Source organism: Rhinopithecus roxellana, chromosome 1 (assembly GCF_007565055.1).
Source record: "Rhinopithecus roxellana isolate Shanxi Qingling chromosome 1, ASM756505v1, whole genome shotgun sequence".
NCBI lineage: Eukaryota > Metazoa > Chordata > Mammalia > Primates > Cercopithecidae > Rhinopithecus > Rhinopithecus roxellana.
This window is the reverse complement of record NC_044549.1, coordinates 109,679,172-109,687,798: the sequence shown is the minus strand read 5'-3', so window position 1 is coordinate 109,687,798 and position 8,627 is coordinate 109,679,172. Positions and strand designations below refer to the sequence as shown.

Sequence of the window (8,627 nt, the reverse complement as noted above, 5' to 3'; positions counted from 1 at the left end):
ACTTACTTAATTCAATAGAAATACAAATTACAAATGGACTGACTTAATACAATAGAAATACCAGACTTGATACAATGAAAGTTTGTTTCCCTCAGATATAATAGTCTAGACTCAGAAAGGTGCCTGAAATAGGCTGGTGGCTTTGCCCTATGGAATCATCTAGGAATCCATGTTTCTTCTATATTATTAACCTGCTATTTCATGGGATTTTGTCCTAGTCTGCCTGGTCAGAGCTTGCAAGTACCATGGAAAGGGTATGGAAGAATGAAGTAAGAGTGGAGGATTGTCAGCTTTCTTTTTATGGATGGGACTCCAAAGTCACACACAATATTCATATACACAGTCGAGAAATTACCTTATTTTGTTAAGCCTAATATGTCATCCATTGTAAGACAAAAACACTATTTTATATGTTTATTACAAATAAACTATGACTCAATGATTTATTATTCTTAGTATATTTTACTTTATATTTGTATAAAGAGATCTTAGATCTACTCATGTTTTTTAATTAAAATACTGAGTTTATTTCACATGTATATTTTTGTCTCCCCACAATTTCCATGTCTACTACTACATTTCCACTACTACTATGTCCTGTTATAACATTCTATACATATTTAAAACCAAGCAAAGGGCAGAGATCCATCTTTACAAACTAAATAGACATTTTGGACAACATATTCTTGGCAATGGAACCTGAAGAACATTTATCAAACACAGTAGGGGAATATAAAGGACAGTCAGATATCAACTGTTAAAGAAAAGAAATAAGATGAAAATTTTTGCCAAACTGTTTAAATTATATTCTTAAAGTGACTTCCTCCACTGCCAGAGATCTTGAATAGCCTACTGCTAGTCAGTCATCCAAAAGCAATTCTTCACATAATCAATGAACTTGACTTCCACTTTGGGAAGAGAACCATCTTTCTCTACACTTGCATGCATTTTTGTCTTCGTATTTTTTGTAAATGTACATCCTTTGGGCATATTAGGAGCTTTTTCCTGTTTTTTTTTTGAAGATTCTTAACCTTTTGATCTTGGTGTTGACGGTTCTGAATCTTTTCTATTCTGCTTTGATTTTTGTGCACATTTGGCTGGCACATCTCACGTAGATTTCTTCAATGGAGCTTTTTCTTCAGTTTCCTCATCATCAAAGTCATCATCATTTTCTTTTTTTTTTTTTTTTTTTTTTTTTTTTTTTTTTTTTATTTTTATTATACTTTAAGTTCTAGGGTACATGTGCATAACGTGCAGGTTTGTTACATATGTATACTTATGCCATGTTGGTGTGCTGCACCCATCAACTCGTCAGCACCCATCAATTCATCATTTATATCATGTATAACTCCCCAATGCAATCCCTCCCTCCTCCCCCCTCCCCCCTCCCCATGATAGACCCCAGTGTGTGATGTTCCCCTTCCCGCGTCCAAGTGATCTCATTGTTCAGTTCCCACCTATGAGTGAGAACATGCGGTGTTTGGTTTTCTCTTCTTGTGATAGTTTGCTAAGAATGATGGTTTCCAGCTGCATCCATGTCCCTACAAAGGACGCAAACTCATCCTTTTTTATGGCTGCATAGTATTCCATGGTGTATATGTGCCACATTTTCTTAATCCAGTCTGTCACAGATGGACATTTGGGTTGATTCCAAGTCTTTGCTATTGTGAATAGTGCCGCAATAAACATACGTGTACATGTGTCTTTGTAGTAGACTAATTTATAATCCTTTGGGTATATACCCAGTAGTGGGATGGCTGGGTCATATGGTACATCTAGTTCTAGATCCTTGAGGAATTGCCATACTGTTTTCCATAATGGTTGAACTAGTTTACAATCCCACCAACAGTGTAAAAGTGTTCCTATTTCTCCACATCCTCTCCAACACCTGTTGTTTCCTGACTTCTTAATGATTGCCATTCTAACTGGTGTGAGATGGTATCTCATTGTGGTTTTGATTTGCATTTCTCTGATGGCCAGTGATGATGAGCATTTTTTCATGTGTCTGTTGGCTGTATGAATATCTTCTTTTGAGAAATGTCTGTTCATATCCTTTCCCCACTTTTTGATGGGGTTGTTTGTTTTTTTCTCGTATATTTGTTTGAGTTCTTTGTAGATTCTGGATATTAGGCCTTTGTCAGATGAGTAGGTTGCAAAAATTTTCTCCCATTCTGTAGGTTGCCTGTTCACTCTGATGGTAGTTTCTTTTGCTGTGCAAAAGCTCTTTAGTTTAATGAGATCCCATTTGTCAATTTTGGCTTTTGCTGCCGTTGCTTTTGGTGTTTTAGACATGAAGTCCTTGCCCATGCCTATGTCCTGAATGGTACTACCTAGATTTTCTTCTAGGGTTTTTATGGTATTAGGTCTAACATTTAAGTCTCTAATCCATCTTGAATTAATCTTCGTATAAGGGGTAAGGAAAGGATCCAGTTTCAGCTTTCTACTTATGGCTAGCCAATTTTCCCAGCACCATTTATTAAATAGGGAATCCTTTCCCCATTTCTTGTTTCTCTCAGGTTTGTCAAAGATCAGATGGCTGTAGATGTGCGGTATTATTTCTGAGGACTCTGTTCTGTTCCATTGGTCTATATCTCTGTTTTGGTACCAGTACCATGCTGTTTTGGTTACTGTAGCCTTGTAGTATAGTTTGAAGTCAGGTAGCGTGACGCCTCCAGCTTTGTCCTTTTGACTTAGGATTGTCTTGGCAATGCGGGCTCTTTTTTGGTTCCATATGAACTTTAAAGCAGTTTTTTCCAATTCTGTGAAGAAAGTCATTGGTAGCTTGATGGGGATGGCATTGAATCTATAAATAACCTTGGGGAGTATGGCCATTTTCACGATATTGATTCTTCCTATCCATGAGCATGGTATGTTCTTCCATTTGTTTGTGTCCTCTTTGATTTCACTGAGCAGTGGTTTGTAGTTCTCCTTGAAGAGGTCCTTTACATCCCTTGTAAGCTGGATTCCTAGGTATTTTATTCTCTTTGAAGCAATTGTGAATGGAAGTTCATTCCTGATTTGGCTCTCTGCTTGTCTGTTGCTGGTGTATAAGAATGCTTGTGATTTTTGCACATTAATTTTGTATCCTGAGACTTTGCTGAAGTTGCTTATCAGCTTAAGGAGATTTTGGGCTGAGACAATGGGGTTTTCTAAATATACAATCATGTCATCTGCAAACAGGGACAATTTGACTTCTTCTTTTCCTAACTGGATACCCTTGATTTCTTTCTCTTGCCTGATTGCCCTAGCCAGAACTTCCAACACTATGTTGAATAGGAGTGGTGAGAGAGGGCATCCCTGTCTTGTGCCAGTTTTCAAAGGGAATTTTTCCAGTTTTTGCCCATTCAGTATGATATTAGCTGTGGGTTTGTCATAAATAGCTCTTATTATTTTGAGGTACGTTCCATCAATACCGAATTTATTGAGCGTTTTTAGCATGAAGGGCTGTTGAATTTTGTCAAAAGCCTTTTCTGCATCTATTGAGACAATCATGTGGTTCTTGTCTTTGGTTCTGTTTATATGCTGGATTACGTTTATTGATTTGCGAATGTTGAACCAGCCTTGCATCCCAGGGATGAAGCCCACTTGATCATGGTGGATAAGCTTTTTTATGTGCTGCTGAATCCGGTTTGCCAGTATTTTATTGAGGATTTTTGCATCAATGTTCATCAGGGATATTGGTCTAAAATTCTCTTTTTTTGTTGTGTCTCTGCCAGGCTTTGGTATCAGGATGATGTTGGCCTCATAAAATGAGTTAGGGAGGATTCCCTCTTTTTCTATTGATTGGAATAGTTTCAGAAGGAATGGTACCAGCTCCTCCTTGTACCTCTGGTAGAATTCAGCTGTGAATCCATCTGGTCCTGGACTTTTTTTGGTGGGTAGGCTATTAATTGTTGCCTCAATTTCAGAGCCTGCTATTGGTCTATTCAGGGATTCAACTTCTTCCTGGTTTAGCCTTGGGAGAGTGTAAGTGTCCAGGAAATTATCCATTTCTTCTAGATTTTCTAGTTGATTTGCGTAGAGGCATTTATAGTATTCTCTGATGGTAGTTTGTATTTCTGTGGGGTCAGTGGTGATATCCCCTTTATCATTTTTTATTGCATCTATTTGATTCCTCTCTCTTTTTTTCTTTATTAGCCTTGCTAGCGGTCTGTCAATTTTGTTGATCTTTTCAAAAAACCAACTCCTGGATTCATTGATTTTTTGGAGGGTTTTTTGTGTCTCTATCTCCTTCAGTTCTGCTCTGATCTTAGTTATTTCTTGCCTTCTGCTAGCTTTTGAATGTGATTGCTCTTGCCTCTCTAGTTCTTTTAATTGTGATGTTAGAGTGTCAATTTTAGATCTTTCCTGCTTTCTCTTGTGGGCATTTAGTGCTATAAATTTCCCTCTACACACTGCTTTAAATGTGTCCCAGAGATTCTGGTATGTTGTATCTTTGTTCTCATTGGTTTCAAAGAACATCTTTATTTCCGCTTTCATTTCGTTATGTACCCAGTAGTCATTCAGGAGCAGGTTGTTCAGTTTCCATGTAGTTGAGTGGTTTTGATTGAGTTTCTTAGTCCTGAGTTCTAGTTTGATTGCACTGTGGTCTGAGAGACAGTTTGTTATAATTTCTGTTCTTTTACATTTGCTGAGGAGTACTTTACTTCCAATTATGTGGTCAATTTTGGAATAAGTGCGATGTGGTGCTGAGAAGAATGTATATTCTGTTGATTTGGGGTGGAGAGTTCTATAGATGTCTATTAGGTCCGCTTGGTGCAGAGATGAGTTCAATTCCTGGATATCCTTGTTAACTTTCTGTCTTGTTGATCTGTCTAATGTTGACAGCGGAGTGTTGAAGTCCCCCATTATTATTGTATGGGAGTCTAAGTCTCTTTGTAAGTCTCTAAGGACTTGCTTTATGAATCTGGGTGCTCCTGTATTGGGTGCATATATATTTAGGAGAGTTAGCTCTTCCTGTTGAATTGATCCCTTTACCATTATGTAATGGCCTTCTTTGTCTCTTTTGATCTTTGATGGTTTAAAGTCTGTTTTATCAGAGACTAGGATTGCAACCCCTGCTTTTTTTTGTTCTCCATTTGCTTGGTAGATCTTCCTCCATCCCTTTATTTTGAGCCTATGTATGTCTCTGCATGTGAGATGGGTCTCCTGAATACAGCAGACTGATGGGTCTTGACTCTTTATCCAGTTTGCCAGTCTGTGTCTTTTAATTGGAGCATTTAGTCCATTAACATTTAAGGTTAATATTGTTATGTGTGAACTTGATCCTGCCATTATGATATTAACTGGTTATTTTGCTCGTTAGTTGATGCAGTTTCTTCCCAGCCTCGATGGTCTTTACATTTTGCCAAGTTTTTGCGATGGCTGGTACCGGTTGTTCCTTTCCATGTTTAGGGCTTCCTTCAGGGTCTCTTGTAAGGCAGGCCTGGTGGTGACAAAATCTCTAAGCATTTGCTTATCTGTAAAGGATTTTATTTCTCCTTCACTTATGAAACTTAGTTTGGCTGGATATGAAATTCTGGGTTTAAAATTCTTTTCTTTAAGAACGTTGAATATTGGCCCCCACTCTCTTCTGGCTTGTAGAGTTTCTGCCGAGAGATCTGCTGTTAGTCTGATGGGCTTCCCTTTGTGGGTGACCCGACCTTTCTCTCTGGCTGCCCTTAAGATTTTTTCCTTCATTTCAACTTTGGTGAATCTGGCAATTATGTGTCTTGGAGTTGCTCTTCTGGAGGAGTATCTTTGTGGCGTTCTCTGTATTTCCTGAATTTGAATGTTGGCCTGCCCTACTAGGTTGGGGAAGTTCTCCTGGATGATATCCTGAAGAGTGTTTTCCAACTTGGTTCCATTTTCCCCCTCACTTTCAGGCACCCCAATCAGACGTAGATTTGGTCTTTTTACGTAATCCCATACTTCTTGCAGGCTTTGCTCATTTCTTTTTCTTCTTTTTTCTTTTGGTTTCTCTTCTCGCTTCATTTCATTCATTTGATCTTCAATCGCTGATACTCTTTCTTCCAGTTGATCGAGTCGGTTACTGAAGCTTGTGCATTTGTCACGTATTTCTCGTGTCATGGTTTTCATCTCTGTCATTTCGTTTATGATCTTCTCTGCATTAATGAGTCTAGCTGTCAATTCTTCCACTCTTTTTTCAAGATTTTTAGTTTCTTTGCGCTGGGTACGTAATTCCTCCTTTAGCTCTGATAAGTTTGATGGACTGAAGCCTTCTTCTCTCCTCTCGTCCAAGTCATTCTCTGACCAGCTTTGATCCGTTGCTGGTGATGGGCTGCGCTCCTTTGCAGGGGGAGATGCGCTCTTATTTTTTGAATTTCCAGCTTTTCTGCCCTGCTTCTTCCCCATCTTTGTGGTTTTATCTGTCTCTGGTCTTTGATGGTGGTGACGAACTGATGGGGTTTTGGTATAGGTGTCCTTCCTGTTTGATAGTTTTCCTTCTGACAGTCAGAAGGACTCTCTGTTGGTCTGTTGGAGATTGCTTGAGGTCCACTGCAGACCCTGTTTGCCTGGGTATCAGCAGCAGAGGTTGCCGAAGATAGAATATTGCTGAACAGCGAGTGTACCTGTCTGATTCTTCCTTTGGAAGTGTCCTCTCAGGGGTGTACTCCACCCTGTGAGGTGTGGGGTGTCAGACTGCCCCTAGTGGGGGATTTCTCCCAGCTAGGCTACTCAGGGGTCAGGGACACACCTGAGCAGGCAGTCTGTCCGTTCTCAGATCTCAACCTCCGCGTTGGGAGATCCGCGGCTCTCCCCAAAGCTGTCAGACAGAGTCGTTCGCGTCTGCACCGGCTCCCGCTACTTCCCCTGTTGGTCTTCAGCTGTGCGCTGTCCCCAGAGGTGGAGACTACAGAGACAGGCAGGCTTCCTTGAGCTGCTGTGAGCTCCACCCAGTTCGAGCTTCCCAGCGGCTTTGTTTACCTACTTAAGCCTCAGCAATGGCGGGCGCCCCTCCCCCAGCCTCGCTGCTGCCTTGCGGATAGATCGCGGCAGACTGCTGTGTTAGCAGTGAGGGAGGCTTCGTGGGCGTGGGACCCTCCCGGCCAGGTGTGGGATATATTCTCCTGGAATGCCTGTATGCTTACAGCGCAGTATTGGGGTGGGAGTTACCCGATTTTCCAGGTGTTGTGTGTCTCAGTTCCCCTGGCTAGGAAAACGGATCCCCTTCCCCCTTGCGCTTCCAGGTGAGGCGATGCCTCGCCCTGCTTCAGCTCTCGCTTGTCAGGCTGCAGCAGCTGACCAGCACCAATTGTCCGGCACTCCCTAGTGAGATGACCCCAGTACCTCAGTTGAAAATGCAGAAATCACCGGTCTTCTGTGTCGCTCGCGCTGGGAGTTGGAGACTGGAGTTGTTCCTATTCGGCCATCTTGCTCCGCCCCGCCGTCATCATCATTTTCATCGGCAGTAAGTTTTACTTTATCCTGTGGAAGCTTGCTCCCACCTCCAGGGGCAGATTGCCTGCCAGACATGCCTAAGAGTTTTACATCCTCCTCTTTTTCATTTTCTGACTCTGCATGTTTCTACCGAGCTACGAAGTGCTGTCTACTAGTATGCACTGGCTCTGGCTCTGAACCACGCTTCAACTCTAAGACCACAGGTGGTGTTATTTAAAAGCCTCAATGGAAACCATTGGCTACACAGACATTTTCGAAGTCACTGGTGCTACTTTAATTGGACTGCCTTCATAATTAATTGCCTCTGCCTCAACAATGTGTAATTCATCCTTTGCACGAGCCCCTAAACTCACCATTCTTAAGGATAACTGGCGCTCATTTTCGTCATTATCAACATCAAAGTGATCATCTTTGTTGGCTTTTAGTTCAGAATTGAAAAGATAGTTTAGAGTCTCAAGGCGCTCATGTCTATGTCCATGGAATCTTCCATAGTTGGTGGCACACACATAGGTGGGAGAGAAGGCAGACAGAGATAAAAGACTACTGCTCCAGAAAACAGCCACACAAGATGGAATCACAAGAAGGAAGATAGTTTTAAAGATACCACGTATCACTTCGGGCACTCATAAACAGAAAAATAAAAGACCAATAAATTAATTAAGATATTAGTAAAGCTTCTCTGAATTCAGATTAGTGAATCACTATTTGGTTCAGAATTGTTGATGTTCATTTTAATTTGCACAGTATTGTTCTTTGTGCCATGAAGATCATTTGTGATATGGCCTTTCTCAAAAGTGTGCTCCACTATTATCTCTAAGATTTTGCTTCAAGCCACTAACACCCATTTTCCCATGTCAACAGTTTTTTATTTGGTAAAACTCATGAATTCATTTTTCGCGAACTGAATTACATGTCATTGAACACTAAGCTGTTTCTTTTCAAATCAGTAGCAAGTTCATACAAATAAATGATTAATACCTCAGTGGTAGTCTGTGCAATGTACACATCTTTCACACAATCTACTAGTGGCTTTTCATTTTCTTCCTTTACTTTTGTGGAATTTAGAAATACCTAATGCCCTAGTTGCATTGCTTGGAGTGTAGAATCAGCAACCACATATATAACTTGAATTATGCTGACATTGATAATTATGGCAAGTAGCTGTTTTCAAACTAATAGAATTTTCAGCTGGGCATATATTTGCCCAGAATCAGAACTGCATTTAC

The 8,627-nt window shown here is 40.6% G+C and overlaps 1 pseudogene; it reads right to left on the bottom strand.

Moving 5' to 3' along the window:
• Positions 1–810: 810 nt before the first annotated feature.
• On the bottom strand, positions 811–7,891 carry LOC104673866 (annotated as a pseudogene).
• Positions 7,892–8,627: the final 736 nt, after the last annotated feature.